Raw genomic sequence first — 20,569 nt, forward strand, 5'->3', positions numbered from 1 at the left:
GACTCAGAGATTGTGTGGCCCTTCAGAGACATTATCTGTAATCTAATTGGAGAACCCAAGGGTAAAGTGCTATCTAAAATACAAAACTTCCAACAAGCAAAGTGGTGGTAAAATAATAATAAAACATGGGCGCTGGTTAGGGCAAACTCCCTGGAGGCTGTACCACCCAGTCACCAAAAGCTGGGCAGTCTTCTATAATCTGACTTACATCCTCTCTTCATCAAACCAACTCCAGTGTGATTCTCCCTAAAATCCCTTTCTGAAAAGCAAACATATACTCCAGAAAGGGTAATAAATTATGAGATCAGGGATCTTATTTCCCAGAGTATGAACCTAAAGATCACTTTCTCATAATATTTTGTTTTGTGGTTGTTTACTCACTAAGTCATGTCCAACTCATGGGACCCCATGGACTGTAGCCTGCTAGGCTAAGTCCATGGAATTCTCCAGACAAGAATACTGGAGTGGGTTTCCTTTTCCAGTGGATCTTCCCAATCCAGGGATCGAACCTACAGCTCCAGCATTGGCAGGCAGATTCTTTACCACTGGGCCACCAAGGAAAAGGCTACTTGTCCTTTTTATAATATAGGGCAGGAAAATACAGATTGAGAATGGAGAAAACCAGAGGAGGAACTTCACTGGAGGGATGACACTGCCCAAGAGGGTAGGAGTCACAGAGCCTCAGTGCACAAAAGAGAACCAGAGAAATATCACCTAATCCTGTACTAGCCTTGAAGTTAATCTTTGTGTGCAAGGTGACCCTTGACTTCTGTAGATAAAGCAACCCTATAACCTGAATTTCCCTGTGACACCTTGAGCTTGAGTCTTCCTTGGTGTTGCAAATGGTGAAGAATCTGCCTGCAATACAGGAGACCTGGGTTCGATCCCTGGGTCAGGAAGAACCCACGGAAAAGGGATTGGCCACCCACTCCAGTATTCTTGCCTGGAGAATTCCATGGACAGAAGAGCATAGTGGGCTATGGTCCATGGGGTTGCAAAGAGTTGAACATGACTGACTAACACACACATATGCACACCCCTTAGGTTTAGGCACTTTTATCCTCTTTTTAAAAAAAGAATATATGTTGCTGAAGAAATAAATTATATAAAAGTTGAATTCAATTCTATGTCTGAGACTTTCTATATAAACACATTATTACATCAGGGATAATAATAATTGGTAAAATTAGTATTTCTATTCTGAAAACATGCCCAACGTGTTCTCATCTAGAACACAGGTAAACTCATACTTACCTGCTTAGTATCACTGAGATAATGCTAGGGAACTACTTTGCATTATACAGGTTTAGAAGGTGTTACCTTCATTGCTGTCTTAGTTTATGAAATACACTAAGTGGCAAGACAAAGATTAATTCATAAGAGAACCTACTGCTAACCTTGAGGGAGTGCTAGGTGGGATTATAACCTTTTCTCTTACTCATCCCTGTTTCTAGGATATACACTGCTCTCTGTTAATAGATCTTCTCATCTCCATTCTGGCATTTCCCTGAATTTCTAATTCCCCTCCTTGTTGTATGTAGAACAATTCATCTCTGTTCAAATTCTGACCAGTAGTTCCTCCTTATCTCCCGGCAAAGAGTGAAACTAATGCTGTCCAAATGGCAGTTGCCACTCTCCTTAGAAACCTGTTTCATGACTATCCTTCACTACTTGTGTCCCCTTGTTGAATATCACCTCCCATTTTAAAATACATATTTCTATAAATACATATTAAGAGAATTTCTCTAAATTCTCACAATGTTCTTCCTAAGAGTAACCAAGGTGCATAAACTATTCTCCATCTAAATGTTTTCAAGTACAAACATCCTCCATCAGAAGGGTGGGGCACAGTCGCTTGGAGCAAGATGCAGAGAGCATCCATAAGAGGGCAACGTGCTCACCCTCAACATGCCTTGGAGTCCTCACCACAGACTTCCTTTCACAATGTGTGCATACATCAAAACTAAAGTTGTACACCTTAACTATGTACAATTTTTATTTGTCCACTGAACCTCAATACATTTAGAGAAAAAAACAGCTTAGAAACCTCAACCCTGCTTGGAACTGGAATGAAGTAGGGATTCCTATGGACTGGAAGAAGAAACTGAGTTCATATAGAAATATGAGTGAGAAAGAGGTAGGACCAATTTTGAGAACCACCAGCACAGGGCAAAGATGAGTTAACAAGCCAGCTCGGCACCATTACCCAGCATTCCAGGATACATCAGGGCTTCCAAGATGTGTACGGTCTGAGTCCAAGCTCACTGCTCACGGCCACTAACGCCAGTCCTTTGCCATAGAGAACCCCTGTTCTGCTCTTTCAGTTTCCAACTCCTCATAAACCAAGATTAAAGTTTGTCTTTGAGCTATAACCAATGGCTTCAAATGCAATGTCATATTTTCCCCCTTTACTGGTGAGAGCAGAGAAAGCACTGTCCCTGGGGGGGCGGGGGCGGTGTTGGTAGGAGGGGGTGTGGAGGAGTGGTCCTTTAGCCTCAGGACTGACTCCCAAAGGCTGCCACCAATTCATTTCTGCAAGCGCTCACACAGTCACAGAGTCCTATAGCCAGGTGGTTGTCATGGCAACCAAGAGACAGCCAACAGCCGGTGGATCTTATCACCCCACAAGTGGTGCTTCAAGTCTCCCATCTCATCACTCTTCCCATCTGACAAACTGTGTCCTTAAGAGGCCCCAGATAGTAATTAATTACAAAGTATGTCTCCACGACTCCAAGTTTGGTCATGCCAGAATCACCCTAAGGATGAGGAAAAAGCCAGTTGTAGTTGCAAGGTCTAAAATTTCAGTTTGGGATGCAAGGGAGGATGCTATGGAGAGAGATCCAGGGAGGAAGAATGCTGGAGGTCATGTCCCTCAATGCCCTTGTTGCAGCCCTTTGTCTGAGCATAGCAATGAAAAATCATGCACTGTAACATCTGATTGCCCTTTTCAAATTCCCAGAATGAAGCAATATGAATCAGCAATGTCCCCTGGAGTGTAGGAAAAAGCCTCCCAAGGCAGTGGCAGAATATTGGCCAAGGTCTCCAAAAATTTATTTATTCTCTGGTTCAGCCAAGGCAGGATTGTAGTGAAAAAACTTGGATAGCTTAGTCCTCTGAGGACACATTATTTTAATAAGGAATCTATTTTATATAATTTAATAAATTTTATGTTTTGTCACATGCTTTTTTTTTTTTTTTTCTATCTTTCCCCTTGTTGTTCTCATAAAAGAAAGAGTCTCCTTATCTTTAGAGGACAAATGGAAGGTCCCTCTTTCCATGACTCAGCCAGGAAAGCTGGAGAGTTCTCAGTATCATAACAAGCCTGTTATCATGGTCATGTTATCAGGGATGGAGGGCCTGGAGGAGCAGGGTGTTGGGAGAGGGATGCCTACTGCCCCCATCCTTCCAGGCAGAGGAAGTAACTTGTTTGGCATCCTAGAGAGTGGCAAATCGGTGTATCTTCACACACTTCTAAATGGCAAAAACATATGTAAGAGCGGTGAAACATTTGACAGCAAAGATAGGCAGAGTCTGGTTATTAAGTTTTACAGAGCTAAATAGTTAGAAATGTTCTTTGAAAAGTATCAGTAGTCAGTGATAAGATTAGTTTTAGCTCATCCATGCCATCAAGACAAGGAAGGCAAGCAAACCGAGGCATGGTATTCATGACATCCTAAAGAAAAAGGGGAAGACATGATGGCTTTGAAGAATTTGGACAAAGACATTGTTAAGTATAGTTGCTTCTATAATGCTGTTTGAAGCAGTGAAAATTTCCCCTTACAGGTGAGACAAGAGTCACTTCCTAACTGTGAAACGTCAAGTATCCCAGGGAGAGGGGTGAACTGGATTCACTGAAGGTCAGGGTCCTAGGATTGAGCTGACCCTGCAGGGGGAAGAGGAGTCGCAAATGAGAGAGAAATCTGCTCATTTCCTTTTTCCTTGCCCCAAAGCGAAGCAACAGAATTTGGTCCAAAGTCCTAGGCTACAGATGGTGAAATAGCACAGCATATGTTCTGCAAGTACTTCCAAGAACCACCTATATCTTGGCACTTAAATACTTCACAACACAAAAAATGTGCTGATAATTCAAATATTCAATATGTGTTCATGTGTATACATGCCCAACACACACACACACGCACACACTCACAGAGACAATGCTTAGCAAACTGAACTCATGAAACCCAACTCCTGAGCCCTGCTTCTCTTTCTTATGCTGTCCTTATTCCTAGTGTCTTCTCTCTTGTTGTTCCAGTCTTCAGTCCTGCTCTTGGGAAGAGTTCTAAAATCAGCTTCTTATTCCTCCAGAAGACTCCAAGTTTCCTAGGAAGCCCAACTGTTAACCCCTGTCAGACGATAAGTTATTTCCTCTTAGAATTTAATACATAAGTAAGCGTGAAATGGAGGACCATGCATTGATCTCATAGAATATAGTCCACTACCTACAGCCAGGAATACATACCTATGAGTACATGGTGTGTGCATAGCCCGTAAATACCAGGATCTATCCAATAAGCATATGGAAATGTCTCCTTGTGTTCTCCCTGTGTTTCAGACTTTAGTATCCTTGGGCTCTGGCAAGGGGGACAATGGTCACTATTGTAGCATCAAAGCAAGTAAAGAAAGTTGATACTGAGAGTTCCCCAGATAGGAACTGCTTACCTTCCAGATGTAGATTTCTGATTTGGATCACAACTCTCAGAACCACCATCACTCAGTGGACTTAAAAATGTATTCATTCTACATTTTGAGGAGTAATTTGTACTCATCTCCATTATCCACATGACTCTGAGTAGGTTACCTCTTCTCGTTATGTCCTCTTCCCCAAAACATCCCTAAGATCCCTGGGATGATTACATTTCTGAAGATTAAGTAGATCACACAGCAACTGCAGGAATCTCTGGCTGTGTCAGTCCTTTGTTAGCAAATACTTGCCAGAACAACTGTGTGCATGACAACCCCCAACTCCTCTGCACACGCTGATATACATACCCATTCAACATGCAGCTCCACAGATCCACACCGCGGCATTCCCCACAAGATCTCCACAACTATGCGCATTCCCATGCAGATACATCTGCGTACTAAATGTACACAAACACAATCTTCACCTCTATTTATGAATGTGTTTTATAAACAGCTAAGCCTTGCTAATTCACAAACGCCTTTGACTAGCAGATTACTGGAGTGGGCAGATTAGAACTAAAGCAAATGATTACAAGGTCAAGGATAGCCCATTGTCAAACACATTCTGTTCTTTTGCTCAGCATTGTAGTTTTGCCTTAATTTATGGTAATCCTGTCCACACTCCAAATTAACGTACTGCTCTTTCATAAATGGAGTGCAATCTACTACCCCGTGTTGGCTGAGAAGGAAGAGAAAACCGCCAGGATTTTAAACGGTGCTTTCAAAAATGAAAATTACCGTTTTGCCACATATTAATGTGAGAACAGCTGAGATTCCTCACTGTGCACATATATGCTGTACGTGGACCAATATACAAACTTGTGATGAAGTTTCAGTTCTGCAAAACCTCAGAACACATGTTGGATTTAATTTCTATCATAACATATGATAGTCTGGTTCAATAAAAAAATATTTACAAGCTTCAGTAACTTCATGTCCAAGGGCTATTTTCTTTGTACCAACTGTCCTTACTCCATCCTTTCTCTCCTCTTCATGCCATGCCTGACTTCAGTCCCACATTCAGTCCTTCTGGCCTTCTACACTTCCTTCTCCCATATCAGATCTGATCATACCCTTTCAATGTCTCCCTCTGTGTATGTGTGTATGTACATATATAACTTACGGTGTCCAGTACAAACTCCGTAGAGTGCCACCAAAACCTCATGTCTGCTACCTTTTCCTCCTTCAATTTCTAATCAGCTTTGTTTACATCTAAATCCAGGAACATACCCCTAAACATTCTACTTTCTTTAATTTCCTCATTCTTTTTCATTAAGTTCAAATCTATATAAATTTTTCCTAGCATGAACTTATTCCTTGACTTGAAACAGGTCATAATTTTTCTTTCCCTTGGATAGAATTTTTGGTAAATAAAATGTATTTCTATCAAATGAAAAGAATTTTCATCATTTCTAAATCCCAAGCCAATTTGTGGGATGGTATTTTTAACTTTTATGAGGAGGTGTAATGTACATACAGAATAGTGCATGCATCATAATTATTCAGCTAGTTGAATTTGTATCCAGCCACCCAGCTCAAGAAAAAGATTAGTAGTATAACATGTCTCCCCACGGCTCCTCATAGTCACTACCTTCCACCCCAGGAGGTAGTGGAAAATTATCCTATCTTCTATTACCTCAATTAATTTTCCTGTTCTGGAATTTTATATGACTGAAATCAAGTGAAATTTATTCTTCTGTGTCTTCCTTCTTTCGGTCAACGTTACATATGAAAGTCAACCACACTGCTGCATGTAGTTGCAGTTCATTAATTCTCATTATTGTGTAGTAACCCATTTTGTAAATAAACCACAATTTATTATTCCTCTGTTGGCGAACCTTTGAGTAATTATTTATTCTATGATGTTATGAATAGCTACACTGTGAACATTTTTGCATGAATACACACACACACACACACACACATACATATACATGTATTTCTATTAGGAAATTCCAGAAGTGGAACTGTTTAGTGCTAGAGTCTGATATGTTCAGATGTAGTAGATTCTATCAAATATGGTCTTGTCTTTTGTAATATCTATTTTTGGCTGTGCTGGGTCTTAGTTGTGGTGTGCGGGTTCTCTGCTGTGGCACGTGGGCTCAGTTGCCCTCAGCCATGTAGGATCTCAGTTCCCTGACCAGGGCCCAGACCCATGAACCCTGCATTTTAAGGTGGATTCTTCACCACCAAACTACCAGGGAAGTCCCCAAAATGTTCTTTTAAAGTGCCTATGGAAATTTATACTCTCACCAACACTGTAGGAGTGTCCCAGTGGCTCTACATCCTCACCAACATGGGTTTCGATGGTTCTATTTATTATTATTGCAATTTTGATGGAAGTGTAGTAGTATCATGTTTTGATTAATTCACATTTCCCTGACTCATCACATTTTTGTACAAGTATCCATCATTTAGACACCTGATTTTGTAAACTGCCTAATGATTAATGAAGTTAAATACCTTTGCATTTGTTTTTTGGCCATTTGGATGTCCTCCTTTGAGGAGTTACTGCTCACATTTTTTGGATATTTTGCTACTGCCTGCCTTTTTCATTGATTTGTGGGAGCTCTGTACATTTTCTGGATAGGAGTCCTTATCAGATAATTGTGGTATGAATTGATATTATTGTTTACTTTTGAAGTTGTGTCTGACTCTTTGTGACCCCATGAACTGTAGCCCGCCAGGCTCCTCTGTCCATGGGATTTCCCAGGCAAGAAGAGTGGAGTGGGCTACCTTTTTTTTTTTTTTTGCTTATAGTTGGTATCTTTGCTGCCCCACTTAAGAAAACATTGCCTACTTCTGAGACAGGACATTTGTAAGTTCTTTTATATCCTTTAAGCTTGGGAGCTCTGTACATTTTCTGGATAGGAGTCCTTATCAGATAATTGTGGTATGAATTGATATTATTGTTTACTTTTGAAGTTGTGTCTGACTCTTTGTGACCCCATGAACTGTAGCCCGCCAGGCTCCTCTGTCCATGGGATTTCCCAGGCAAGAAGAGTGGAGTGGGCTACCTTTTTTTTTTTTTTTTTTTTTGCTTATAGTTGGTATCTTTGCTGCCCCACTTAAGAAAACATTGCCTACTTCTGAGACAGGACATTTGTAAGTTCTTTTACATCCTTTAAGCTGATTCTTAGAACCTACCTGTGAAGTAGGCACAGGGCATATCATGATGCCCACCTTAGAGAAAATGAACATAGACGCCAAAAGGAGACCAAGTAAAACAATTCTCAAGGCCAGGTCTTCTGACTCCTGTAGTTTGGCATCTGAAAACCCTGGACACTAAGTTAGATCCAAATTTCTTGAGATTCCTACATTTGGGTCACTGTTCATGCCAAACCTCCACCTCCCTATGACCTGAAATGAAGCTCCTTAGGAAATACAATGCCAATAAGAAGGTGATGGTTATGGGTCTTCACAGCAAATGATTCACAGTAAAATATGACAGTTCCTAAACCTGAGGTCTCTTCTCATCTACAAGGGTAGAGTAGAAGTTTTTAGGAAAAGACCAAAGTCCATTTGTTTCTTATCATTCAACGAGGCAGAGAGGAGAGAGGTTCCTTCTGATTTTTGTTCCCATTAAAGGTATTTCATTGTAGGAAAATAAAGAGATGAAGGAAGAAATAGAGAGGAAAAGAGTGAGAACTACAAGGAGGAAAATGGAGTGAGAACGCACAAAAGAAGAAACTAAGAAGAGAGAGCTGAGGGTTGAGAGGTAGAGTGAATCAGAGAAAGACAAAGGGAGTGAGTAAAAACAAAAAGAGATAAGGTAGAAAGAGAGAAAAAGTGAAGACTGAGAAAAGAAAAAAGAAGATGAAAGACAAAGAGTGTTGTTATTTATTCACACTGTGACCTTGGCAATGTTATTTAATTTCTACAGTTTTCAAATCTTTAAAATTGAGATAATATGTTAATCTAGAAAAATGTATAGATGATCTTATTTACAAAGCAGAAATAGAGACACATGTAGAGAATAAATGTATGAATATCTGGGGGAAAGGAGGTGAGGTGGGAGGAATTGGGTGATTGGGACTGACACATATACACCATTGATACAATGTATAAAATAGATGGGCTTCCCAGGTGATGCTGAGTGGTAAAGAATCTGCCTAAAAATGCAGGAGACACAAAGGACCTGGGCTCCATCCCTGGGTGGGGCAGATTCCTTCGAGAAGGAAATGGCACCTCATTCCAGTATTCTTGCCTGGAAAAATACATGGACAGAGGAGCTTGGCAGGCTAGTCCATGAGGTTGTGAAGAGTCTGACACCACTGAGTACAAATATCTTTCTCTCGTAAAATAGATAACTAATGAGAACATACTGTTTAGCACAGGGAACTCTACTTAGTGCACTGTGATGACATGAATGGGAAGGATGTCCAAAGGGAGGGAATACATGTACATGTAAAGCTGACTCATTTTGCTGCATAGCAGAAAGACAACATTGTGAAACAACTATACTGCAAAAAAAATTAATTTTAAAAATTGAGATAATAATCTCTATCTCACGTGGCTGCTATTGGAATAAAATAAGTCAGACAAACTTATTTACTTAACCCCCCTTCCTCTATGAAGGCTAAAATTAAAAAAAAAAATAGTCAAACATTTAAAAAGGCTCCACGTATGACGAAATCCTGACAGTGATGATGCGCAGTACATGTATACTCACTGTCAACCAAATAAAATTCTTAGCATTGCCATTAAGAAAAATTGACTTGATGATTCACTGTAGATGTGAACTGACTACACCTAGAGATATCTGGACTCTCCATCATGCTGAGCTTCAAGGATGAACAATTTCAGATTGCGCACTGGAGCTCCATAGACTGCTGAGTTTTCATTAACACTCTTATTAGTGATGAGATCACATGTTAAACAGAAAGAGAATTACTTTGCTTGATGACAAATATGGAGATATCATAATCATCACGTGTAAACAACAATACCCCACAGCAAAAATAGATAAAAAAGGACCAAAGTGTAGCAATTTTTTAAATTAGGCTCTTTGTAGGTAGTTCTAACTCAGCAAAGTTTTGCACATGTGCATGCATGAGTGCACACACACACACACAGATAAAATACATATTAGTGTAGAGAAATGTCTTCTATTACAGGTATTTAAAATAATTCTAAAATCTAAGAGACTTGCCTAGGAAGAAAACGTATTGAATTCTCTATTCTTGAACACAATATCCATTATTCTAAGATTGACATCTCCTCTAACCCTATATGGTTTTACTATCCTGTTCTTTTCTGCAGTTACCATTTATCTCCAGAATTGTATTATTCATTCAATCACACAAAACACACTTGTTTAAAAATAATCCTAGACACTGTTGAAACTGGAAATATAAAGAAGGGTGTGGGATAGGAAAACATGGTCAGTCTCTTTAATAGAGCTCAGAGCCTAGGTTAAATAGCCATTGTTTTCAGTGATAAACAAATAGAAAAACGTACTCAAAGACAAGGCAAAGTCCTGTTGATATTTTGCAGCTGTACAAGTGATGAGGGGCATGAAGTGTTTTTGAAAGTTATCTCAGAAGCCTCAGAAATCACATCAAGACTTCTATAAACATTAAAGACATGGTCCTAGAGCCTGGAGCAATAAAAGTTCCCAGAGATTACTCTCTTCCATGCTCAGGGTAAGGTAATGTCAGGTTATTCTGAAGCACAGAACAACAGAGAAATTTCTCTGCATTGACTTTTTTTATGATGCTTTCATAATCTTCTCCTCTTTCTCTGCTGGTTGCATTCTCAGATGATTAAAAGAAGGGTTTCTTTTTCTTTTTTTTTTTTTTAAATAATATCTCCTTAATATGCCAAGGGAAAGCCTAAAAAACTGGAAGCAATTTGAGGATAGTCTGTTACGATACTACAATAACTACAATATAAAACTACAATGTATATGTGATACACACACACACACATACATACACATATCCTAATATCATATATACAAGGGTATTAGGAAACTTTCAGCACTTCATAATAGATATAACTCTGAAGCAGAGGAGTTTTTGAGATGAGAAAGGAAAAGCTGTTCCCTGTGTATATGAGATATATTTGGAGAAAGATAAAGTAATTTCGAGAAGCCCAGGTGGCACAGTGGTAATTTACCTGCCAACGCAGAAGACACAAGAGATTCAGACTGGATCCCTGGGTCGGGAAAATCCCTTTAGTAGGATGGCAACCCACTTCAGTATTCTTACCTGGAAAATTCCATGGATGGAGGAGCCTAGTGGGCTACACCCCATGGTGCTGCAAAGAGTTCGATACGACTGAGTGACTGAGCAGTCACATTCAGTTCAGTTGCTCAGTCATGTCCAACTCTTTGCAACCCCATGGACTGCAGCACGCCACACTTCCCTGTCCAACACCAACTCCTGAAGCTTGCTCAAACACATGTCCATTGAGTCAGTGAGCAGGCACAAAATGTATTAATAACTTCAAATAGTTCTGCTACAGCCTTGAATGTCTGTGCTCCCCCCACCCCCAACCCGGCCCCAAATTCATGTGTTGAAATCCTAAACATCAAGGTGATGATATTAAGACATGGCATCTTGGGAGGTGATTAGGTCATCAGTTCCCTTATAAAAGAGGTCAGAGAGCTCCCTTGTCCTTTCTACCATGTGGGGGCACAGTGAGAAGTCATATCCATGAACCAGAAAGAAAGCCCTCGTCAGACATGATTTTACACTTGATCAAGTTGCCAGAACCTTGATCTTTGACCAACCAGTCTTCACTATGAGAAATACATTTATTTTGTTTATAAGACATCTAGTCTGTGATATTTTGTTCTAGAAGCACTAATAGATGAGTACCAGGCACAATGAAAAACAGTGTGTTGAAAAGCAGAAACATTATTCTACTGACACTGGTCTGTACAGTAAAAGCTAGGATCTTCCCAGGGGTCATGTAGAGTTGTGAGAATTGGACCATAAAGAAGGTGGAGTGCTGAAGAATTGATGCCTTGAATTGTGGTGCTAGAGAAGACTCCTAAGAGTCCCTTGGACAGTAAGGAGATCAAACCAGTCAAACAAGGGAAATCAGCCCTGAGTACTCATTGGAAGGACTGATGCTGAAGCTGAAACTCCAGTATTCTGATCATCTGATGCAAACAGCTGACTCATTGGAAAAGTCCCTGATGCTGGGAAAGATAGAGGGCAGAAGAAGAAGGAGGCGTCAGAGGATGAGATGGCTGGATGGCATCACCAATGCAATGGACATGAACTTGGGCAAACTTTGAGAGATGGCGAAGGACAAAGAGGGCTGGCGTGCTACAGTCTATGGGGTCACAAAGAGTCAGACACGACTGGGCAACCCAACAACAACCACAAGACACACTGATCCCAAACACTGACGTAAAGCTGTGATTAGAGGCCTAAAGCTCAATGATTTAGTCTGGAAAAAAAGCCAGACAGGGTCATCTGAGGAGTTGTGTTCTGTTTTATGTCTTGGGAGATGCTTTGTGTGGGAGTCTAGTCTAGAAGTAATTCATTTCTATATGGGTCCCAAAGACAAATGATGAAGGTGTACTGCCCAGAGCGAAGCCTGAGGGAGGCTATGTCCTCCCTACAAGGCTCTTGTTGGTCTCCTGTAGCCGCAGCCCACAGAGGACAACCTGAAGTGTTCTTTCTCAGTACGGTCCTGGCTTCTGACCACCTTCCATGCAGACAGCACCAGAGTAGAATGTTGGCTCCATTCAGCTCTTCCAAGAAATTCCAGAAGCTGACTCTACATTTTCAAAGGCCTGTGGGGTTGAGATTGAAGTTACCTTGGAAACGTCTCAGTGATAAATGGAAAGGGCTCAAGTGGAAATCTAGGGGACCGAAGCACAGCATTGCTGAGGTATTGCTCATCTATTTGCTTTGTGCTGTTTTCAAAGCACAGTGCTCTCATTCCCAAATCCCTAGGGGGGCCCATACACATTCACAACTGCACCCCCTTTATGTGCACGGACACAGAGCACAATTGTCCACTCCAGACAAAAGGGTCACATTATAAAGCTCTCAACTTTGTCTTTTCCTAAATCATGTGGTGAACAAGTCACTGTAACTTACCTCCTTGTCACATACTTATCAATAATTTAATGGGATCTAACAATGGTTTTTATTTTTTAAGCAAACATCATGCCTCTCAGTGAAGACTTATGGTCCCTTCTGGTTCCACAATGAAGTGCACAGCATATCGACTATAAGGGGAACTAACATCACATTTAAAATATGGGAGCAGGGGGTCCAGAGTAGATCAATTAGGGTGAAATGATCCAGAAACATCTTTTTCCAAGAATGAAAAAAAAAAAAAAATCTAAATTAGGCAGTGAAAATCAGAGTGACAACCCCAGAAGCCCTTGAGGGTTTGCCAAGCTAAGATGCTTTTCCAGCACAGTGAGCTTACAGCCAACTGACCACTGTCTTTCTGTCCTTAGGATTGCACCACCTAAGCGATTACACAGCAACAACTGTCTGTGTGAGATGTTAAGTCAAAACCACCCCTTTTCTTAGGCCTCTCCTCTATTGAGTTTCTCTTTTCCAGAGAATCAATTCATATTTCTCCTCCATATCAAAATGGCAGCACTGCCATCTTGTTTATTAACTTTCACCAGCAAAGAGGATGTCAGGCTCTTTCTGGAAACTTACACCGGGGGTGGTAACAGGTGGAATCTGGAAGCAGTAAAAGGTTTGCAAAGTACAACTGGTGTTGGAGGCAGATTCAAGAGTATCCCAAGGTCTTAAATGTATCCAAGGATCATGAGTATCTGAGCCTCAGTTGGTCTTCTCTTCACATACCTGTTATCACAGAAGCCACATGGCATTAATTTCACTTCTGTCAGCAAATAATGATCCCTAGACCAATACTCTAGAACTCAGCATCATTACAGTGTTGATTTGGGGACCCTAGGGTAGTGACTGAGTTAGGGCTTTGTTCCATGTTGAACACTAGTTGGACAACTGGATCCTTGTCCAGCAACTTTCACCAGAGGCTTTGAGTGTGATCCAGAGTCAGGGACTCCTCTCTCTGAGTCCACTTGCCCTTCTATCCTCCTCCTATGATGGAGTATAATTCAGCTAATTGTCATTGATCTTCTATTTATTCTTCTGTAGTAAATGCTCTGTGTGAAGAAATGGCATTTGTTTGTCTCTATCCTTGGCTCCAGATTGTTTCTCAGATAGGATAGTATACTGCAAGTCACTTTACATACTAAGCTGCTAAGTCGCTTCAGTCGTGTCCAACTCTGTGCGACCCCATAGATGGCAGTCCACCAGGCTCCGCGATCCCTGGGATTCTCCAGTCAAGAACACTGGAGTGGATTGCCATTTCCTTCTCCAATGGATGAAAGTGAAAAAAGAAAGTGAAGTCACTCAGTCATGTCTGACTCTTCGCGACCCCATGGACTGCAGCCTACCAGGTTCCTCCATCCATGGGATTTTCCAGGCAAGGGTACTGGAGTGGGGTGCCATTGCTTTCTCTCAAACTTTTAGTTAATTTGACCTGGTCTACCCACCAGATTTTGAACTAATTAAGAGAAGGAGTTAGGTCTTATTCATTTTCATTGAATTTGAATTTAAGTTCACATGAAAATTGAATATACTATCTTATTTAGTAAAACTCCTATCTTATTCTTATTTTGAATATACTGTTATCTTATGAAAATACATACTTTAAAATGCATTTATAAAATATTTTTGACCAGAAATATGTGTGAATATTAGATCTGTGTTACTTTACTACTGATTCATTCATTCTCTATATAGTTTTTTAATCTCCACTACATGGTAGATATTGTGACTATTATTATCTACTCATTTCTGCACATTTCAATACTATGATGTAGTTACTGGATATAAAATACATTTTTGAAAGAGAAAGAAGCTCCTGAACTTTTAAAATATTGCATTATCAATGGGAAATACATTAATTCACTTTGATCAAAATCAAAGTTTGAAAACAAATACTATCATGAAATCTCATTTCTTTCTCAAACCAAATCTATAGGCTATGGTTTTTCCAGTAGTCATGTATGGATGTGAGGGTTGGACTGTGAAGAAAGCTGAGCGCCGAAGAATTGATGCTTTTGAACTGTGGTGTTGGAGAAGACCCTTGAGAGTCCCTTGGACTGCAAAGAGATCCAACCAGTCCATTCTGAAGATCAGTCCTGGGTGTTCTTTGGAAAGAATGATGCTAAAGCTGAAACTCCAATACTTTGGCCGCCTCATGTGAAGAGCTAGAAAAGACTCTGATGCTGGGAGGGATTGGGGGCAGGAGGAAAAGGGAACAACAGAGGATGAGATGGCTGGATGGCATCACTGACTCGATGGACGTGAGTCTGAGTGAACTCCTGAAGTTGGTGATGGACAGGGAGGCCTGGCGTGCTGCAATCCATGGGGTCATGAAGAGTCGGACACGACTGAGTGACTGAACTGAACTGAACAGGTACTCCTGAAGTGAGTGCTGTCAGAGTGGTCACAGTTTATGAGTAAAGATTTTCTTATTCAGATTTCACTGGAATTGGAATTTGCTCTATTATTTCCCAAGGAGGTACTATTATATTAGGGTTGGAGAAAAACACTTGCGGTAGTATCCTTAAGTATAAGAGAAAGGCTTGTCTATGCTGGCTCCCTTTCTGGAAGAAGGGATATACGCCTACACAGAGTTCAAGTGCACAGGATACGTCCTGATTCTGAACCAAGATAGGGTACAGTACAATTCAGTCATTCCAGTAAAAAAAAAGCCAAAATAATCAGTCTTTCAATGGCCATCTCATGGCACGCCAGGCTCAGAGAAACAGTTTCACAGGACACTAGCCTCTCATTGATCATGTCAAATTAAAGCAAGCTAACATGAACTGACAGTGATTCATTCAAAACAAGGTGTTGGGAAAAATCAAAGTCAGAGCTTCTTTTTCTTTCTTCTAAGCAATATAGACTTCCCCACAGTCTGTAATATATTAGAAAGGGAAGGAAAATTGACCTTATCAATAATCAGTGAAAGGATGATGAATGCTTTCCCTCAGGGTTCAGAAACCTTCATGCCCCCTTGCCATGGAAATGGAACAATCCAAATGCCTACAGCTATTCTTAGTCTAGGACTCTCCACAGTCTCCACCTACTCCCCCCAGTTCAGTATGAAGCACATGAGTCATCTCCCTAGAATATGTCTCCCCTCCATTCTTTATATATTTCTAACTTCCATTTAGCTTTCAAAGTCCATCTCAAGTCATACCTTCTCCTGGTCGCTACACTGACCACACAATTCACTGGACTCCCTTCCCAAAAATGGCAGAGCCATGCCTAAACTACCAAGACAGCCTTTGCCTCGCACTTTTGTACATATGCTCCCTCCTCAAGGAAAGCACAAGTCTTTCAAGGGTGAAAAATTACATTAGTTTCCTGGGAGTACTATAACAAATGATCACAAATTAGGTAGTTTAAAATAACAGAGTTATATTCTCTCACAGCTCTGGAGACTAGAAGTCCAAGACTAAGGTGTCAGGAGAATCACACTCTCTTTAAAGGCTCAAATGGATGATCTTCTCCATGCCTGTCTCTTAGCCTCAGCTACTGCCTGCAGTCTTTGGCATTCCTTATCTTGTAGCTGTATTACTCTAATGTCTGCCTCCATCCTTGTATGGCCATTTTCCTTCTATGTTAATATCCCAGTGTGTCTTCTCTTTTTCTTATAAGGACACCAGCCATATTGGAGCTAGGGTCCACCCTAGTATCTGGTGGCTCAGACAGTAAAAAATCCACTTGAAATGCGGGAAACCTGGGTTCAGTCCATGGGTTGTGAAGATCCCCTGGAGGAAGCATGGCAACCCATTCCAGTATACTTGCCTGGAGAATCCCCATGGACAGAGGAGCCTGGCGGGTTACAGCCCATGGGGTTGCAAAGAGTCAGACATGACTGAGCAACTCAGCATAGCCCTAGTACCATATGATCCCATATTAACCATTTGCATCCGCAAAGACCCTATGTCCAAATCAGGCCGCATTCTGAGATTCTGGTTAGATATAAATTTGGGGGAACACAATTCAACCCAGGCCAGAGATAAAAACACTCTGTTTGTGATGCTTGGTATCTTCCTTTCACCAGGAGAACTGCAGAGCTCAGCTGATAATAACGACATTATTCTTATGGGGATTGCTTTGTTTGAGATGATATGCTGATCTCTGCAGGGGACCCTTTCTGCACTGACTCAGTCAGAGAAAGGCAGTAAAAGTGCTCTTCCCGTAAGTCTTGGTTCTACTAAGAAAAAGCCAATCACTTTGTAATGGTAATTGCTTTTGACCTGTTCTTCTGGGAGGCCGCTGATAGATACAATGGAGTTCACTTAAGCAAAGCTTTAGTATAAGAGATCAGGAATAATTAAGGCAAAGAGGGTGGGGAGAGGAAGCAATCATGGAGAAGCCTCATCATAAAGCATGGAAAATGCCACGCTGGATTCACTCTGTGTAAAGGTCAGCGCTAACACGCCAACCTTTTTGAATTTCATTTGAAGGACTCTGTTTAAAATATCATGCTACAAATTTGCTAAAGAACCATACACTCTGGGAAAACCTTTCATACAGCTGCAGAAGACAGTGTTACCACATTAGAGTTCAAAACTAAATTAAAACAATATAAATTTCCTGAATTCTAGCAAAACAAGTAAAGGAACACACCAAACTTTAAATATCCAGGAGAACACTCTGGTAGAAGGGAAGTAAACAAAAACTAAACAAACAAAACCCCACTAGTCTTGAATCAGAAAAACTGTGCTTCCAGTTCTAGGTTGCTAGTTGCTGTCTTTGTGACAATTCAGCAAGTTTAGACTTGACACCTTTCTCTAATATGGGATAATACTTGGCATGCTTACTATAAATGATTATTTTGCAAAACAAAATGAAATCTTGTGCATGAAATATTTTGTGACGTCATTATTCACTCCAGAAATATTCATGACGATTTTGAAACCCTCAGATAAACAGTTACATGTTATCTTAATCAGGATCAAAGTTACAACCAAATATCATCTGCCATCTTGAAATAAAACAAATTTATTCTTAAGTAAGGTCCTAAGGGATCAGCCCAAACTAGTTGCCTAGGAGAAGAGACATTTGATTAAAGGTTATGCAAAATTGAAAACTGCGATCTGAAATATAAAATTAGAGTCTTACAAGGTGATGTAGTCAGAAAACCAACAGACATGCTGCTGGGACACCTACTATGTAGAGATGTTCTCTAAGACTGAAGGAGAAACAGACCTTAAAAAATTAGTACCACAAAACCTAAAAAGATGAGAACACAGCCACACACTATTAAAAACAAATACATACAATGTCAAAGTAGTGCAGGAAGAATGCAGAGGCATGGCTAAATAATGGCTGAGTGACTTCATTGTAAGGAGAGATCCCTATGGATATAAAGGTCAGGGAAACATTATGGAGGAAGAGGTGAAGAGATTTCTCAGTGGTAATTCTGAGTCTATGTGATGGAACAGACCCTAAAACATCTCAGATGGAGTGGAAGTTGTAAGGTTTGAGAGTGAGGAAGGAGAAGAAACTTTTGTTTTGATCCAGGGCTTTTCCACTTTAAGTATTCTTCTGTCACTGAGGTTATTACCTGTACAGTATCAGTCTGGACCCTCATGTCAGACTGAAACAAAAAGGATTTTAGCAAATCAGCTAGACTTAGGAGAAGCCTTAGTTAGATATATTATCATCTGTTCTGTTCATTCCAAAAAAAAAAAAAGATGAGGATGTGAAGACTGATCTATTTATCTTTAGGGTGCCATGGACAGTTGGCCAGAATTCCCACTATTTACAGAGAAATGAATCCATCCACTTGTTTTAATTTCCTTAATGATAAAATATATAGATGTATTAAAATGCTTGTAAAAATATATACATACACACACACACTAAGAAGATTTGACTACACTAGTATTTTTAGAAAAGGAGAAGAGAAAAAAAAAACTTGATGAGAGATGAAGTATGAAAAAAATCAGAATGGAATTTAAAGTTGCAAAATGGATGTGTTTTTAGCAGACTGAACGGGAGAAAATGATCAAACTGAACTTAGCTGGATTGGAACAATGCTTTCTAAAAAGTGACCTATTCAGAGATGGGAAGATCTTACCCCTTCGAGAAGAGACAATCAGCTTTTGTGTGCAGTGTCAGTGTAAAAGCTGCTTCCAGCTGAGAGGAGAGCAGCCCCGCACTCGCTTTCGAGAGGAGATGGTAAGATGACAGAACGATGAACTTTAATGGGCTATCAGATATTTTTAAATAGCATTTTCCATTTTAAATGTGGATCCAAACCCAATGCTTATAGAATGAGGGCTAAAAGCTTCAATTCAAACCAGCAAGGCCATCACCAGTATCTGCGCCAAAAGCTCTCTGACAAAAATACACTTGATTTCCAACCAGCAAGAGACTAGTTATTCCATTTAGGGAAATGACATCGTGATGACCTAAAATTACCCTTGCAGTTTCTGCAGACTATAGCTTCAGCAATGCATCTATTCCAGGTTGCACAGAAAAGCTTTGCTAAGGCTTTTAGAGAACTCTCTCCAGGGGGATCATGCTTTCTTTGCTGCTTTGCTAAAGGTGATATGAACACCTGTCAACATGGTGCTTACCAACCACTCAAGCTGGAGTTCATTCATTTAGGAACAGTTATCGAATGCTTCCAATGTGCCAGGCTCAGGGCAAGATGCTGGCGACACAAAAATTAAAGACATAATGCCTGCCCTCAAGATCTATTGCCCTTTGGGGAAGACAACAAAGTAAACTAATAATCAAAGTGCAGTAAAGAGAGGTGGCCAGGTAATTCCTGGAAGAGCAATTGAATTTTGCAGCCTTCACCATCTGCAGTCTGGCCCACGCCCTTTCCTAATACTAATCTCCCTAAGATCATCAGGACTACTCAACCTTTCAATTTGATGGCCAGTATAATCCTTATCCCACTCATTTTCCAATGGCATGTATCACTTTGTGTTGTCTACTGATTTTCAGAACTATCTATTTTATCTGTTTCTAGGGCTGTGCAATATCTTGATATTTCTCCTATCTCCTTGAAAATTCCTTCTAAATTTTTTGAAGTAGTCTTTTTCATGGTTTGGTCCTCAGACGTTAGGGTCAAAAAAAATAGGATTCAATTCTACCTATATGTGCCTTCCTTAATACAATTCCATCTTTCAGGCTTCCCTACAAAACTAAACCTCCAAATATGTCCCATATATAATCCATTGTCAATTCTGTTCATTAGATTCTGGAAATGCTTCCAAGTTTCCATTTAAGATGGTAAACAGAGCCCATATATTTGACTACATCATTGCTAAATTTTCATTTATATTTACAATGTTATATAAAAATGTGTGTATTTTAGAAAACTGTATCAGTGTGACCAAACAGGGAAGGATGCCATTCACATCCTCAATATTGTTGAGAACATTTTTCCAAGATATGATATAGGCTTAAATTGCTAGATAGAAAAATCACATACTAGGCTTAGATTCAATACATGGAAGGGAAACTCTCCAATCCTTTGAAACACAGGGGTAGGACCTGGAGGGATGGGGAAGGACCTGAACAGTAATCAAGGGAGGTCAAATCATGGGAATTCCCTGGTGGTCCAGTGGTTAAGACTCCACTTTTTCAATTCAAGGGGCATAGGTTTCATTCCTGCTAGGGTCCCATATGCTGCCCAGCCAAGAAAAGAGCGGGGAGCCCGAATCTTACTATGTGAATGACTTCAAGATGGACATCATGGAAAGCACTGAGTCTGAGGTCACCAGGCTTGGACTTCTACTCCAGAGTGCTTTGGCCACCACACGAAAAACACCTAATGAAATAGGGAAATTTCCTCAGAAACACCCTGACAATCACCTGGCTGACCT

The 20,569-nt window shown here is 40.4% G+C and overlaps 1 protein-coding gene across 10 annotated transcripts in view; it reads right to left on the minus strand.

Annotated features, from left to right (window-relative positions):
- Window positions 1–20,569, minus strand: part of LOC147362809 (uncharacterized) — a 446,810-nt gene that overhangs the window by 151,187 nt on the left and 275,054 nt on the right. The window contains exons 3-4 of one of the 10 annotated variants that reach the window (XR_015136455.1): window positions 13,329–13,478; window positions 12,311–12,439 (exon numbers count right to left, since the gene is read on the minus strand). The exons of 8 other annotated variants lie outside the window; for them this stretch is intronic. The gene's annotated coding sequence lies outside the window, so the exon portion shown is untranslated. The remainder of the gene's footprint in view (window positions 1–12,310; window positions 12,440–13,328; window positions 13,479–20,569) is intronic. One more of the 10 variants, XR_015136456.1, reaches the window with a different exon arrangement.

This window comes from Bos grunniens, chromosome 11 (genome assembly GCF_055505025.1).
Source record: "Bos grunniens cultivar Pamir isolate PY7600 chromosome 11, Bosgru_T2T1.0, whole genome shotgun sequence".
Lineage (NCBI taxonomy): Eukaryota > Metazoa > Chordata > Mammalia > Artiodactyla > Bovidae > Bos > Bos grunniens.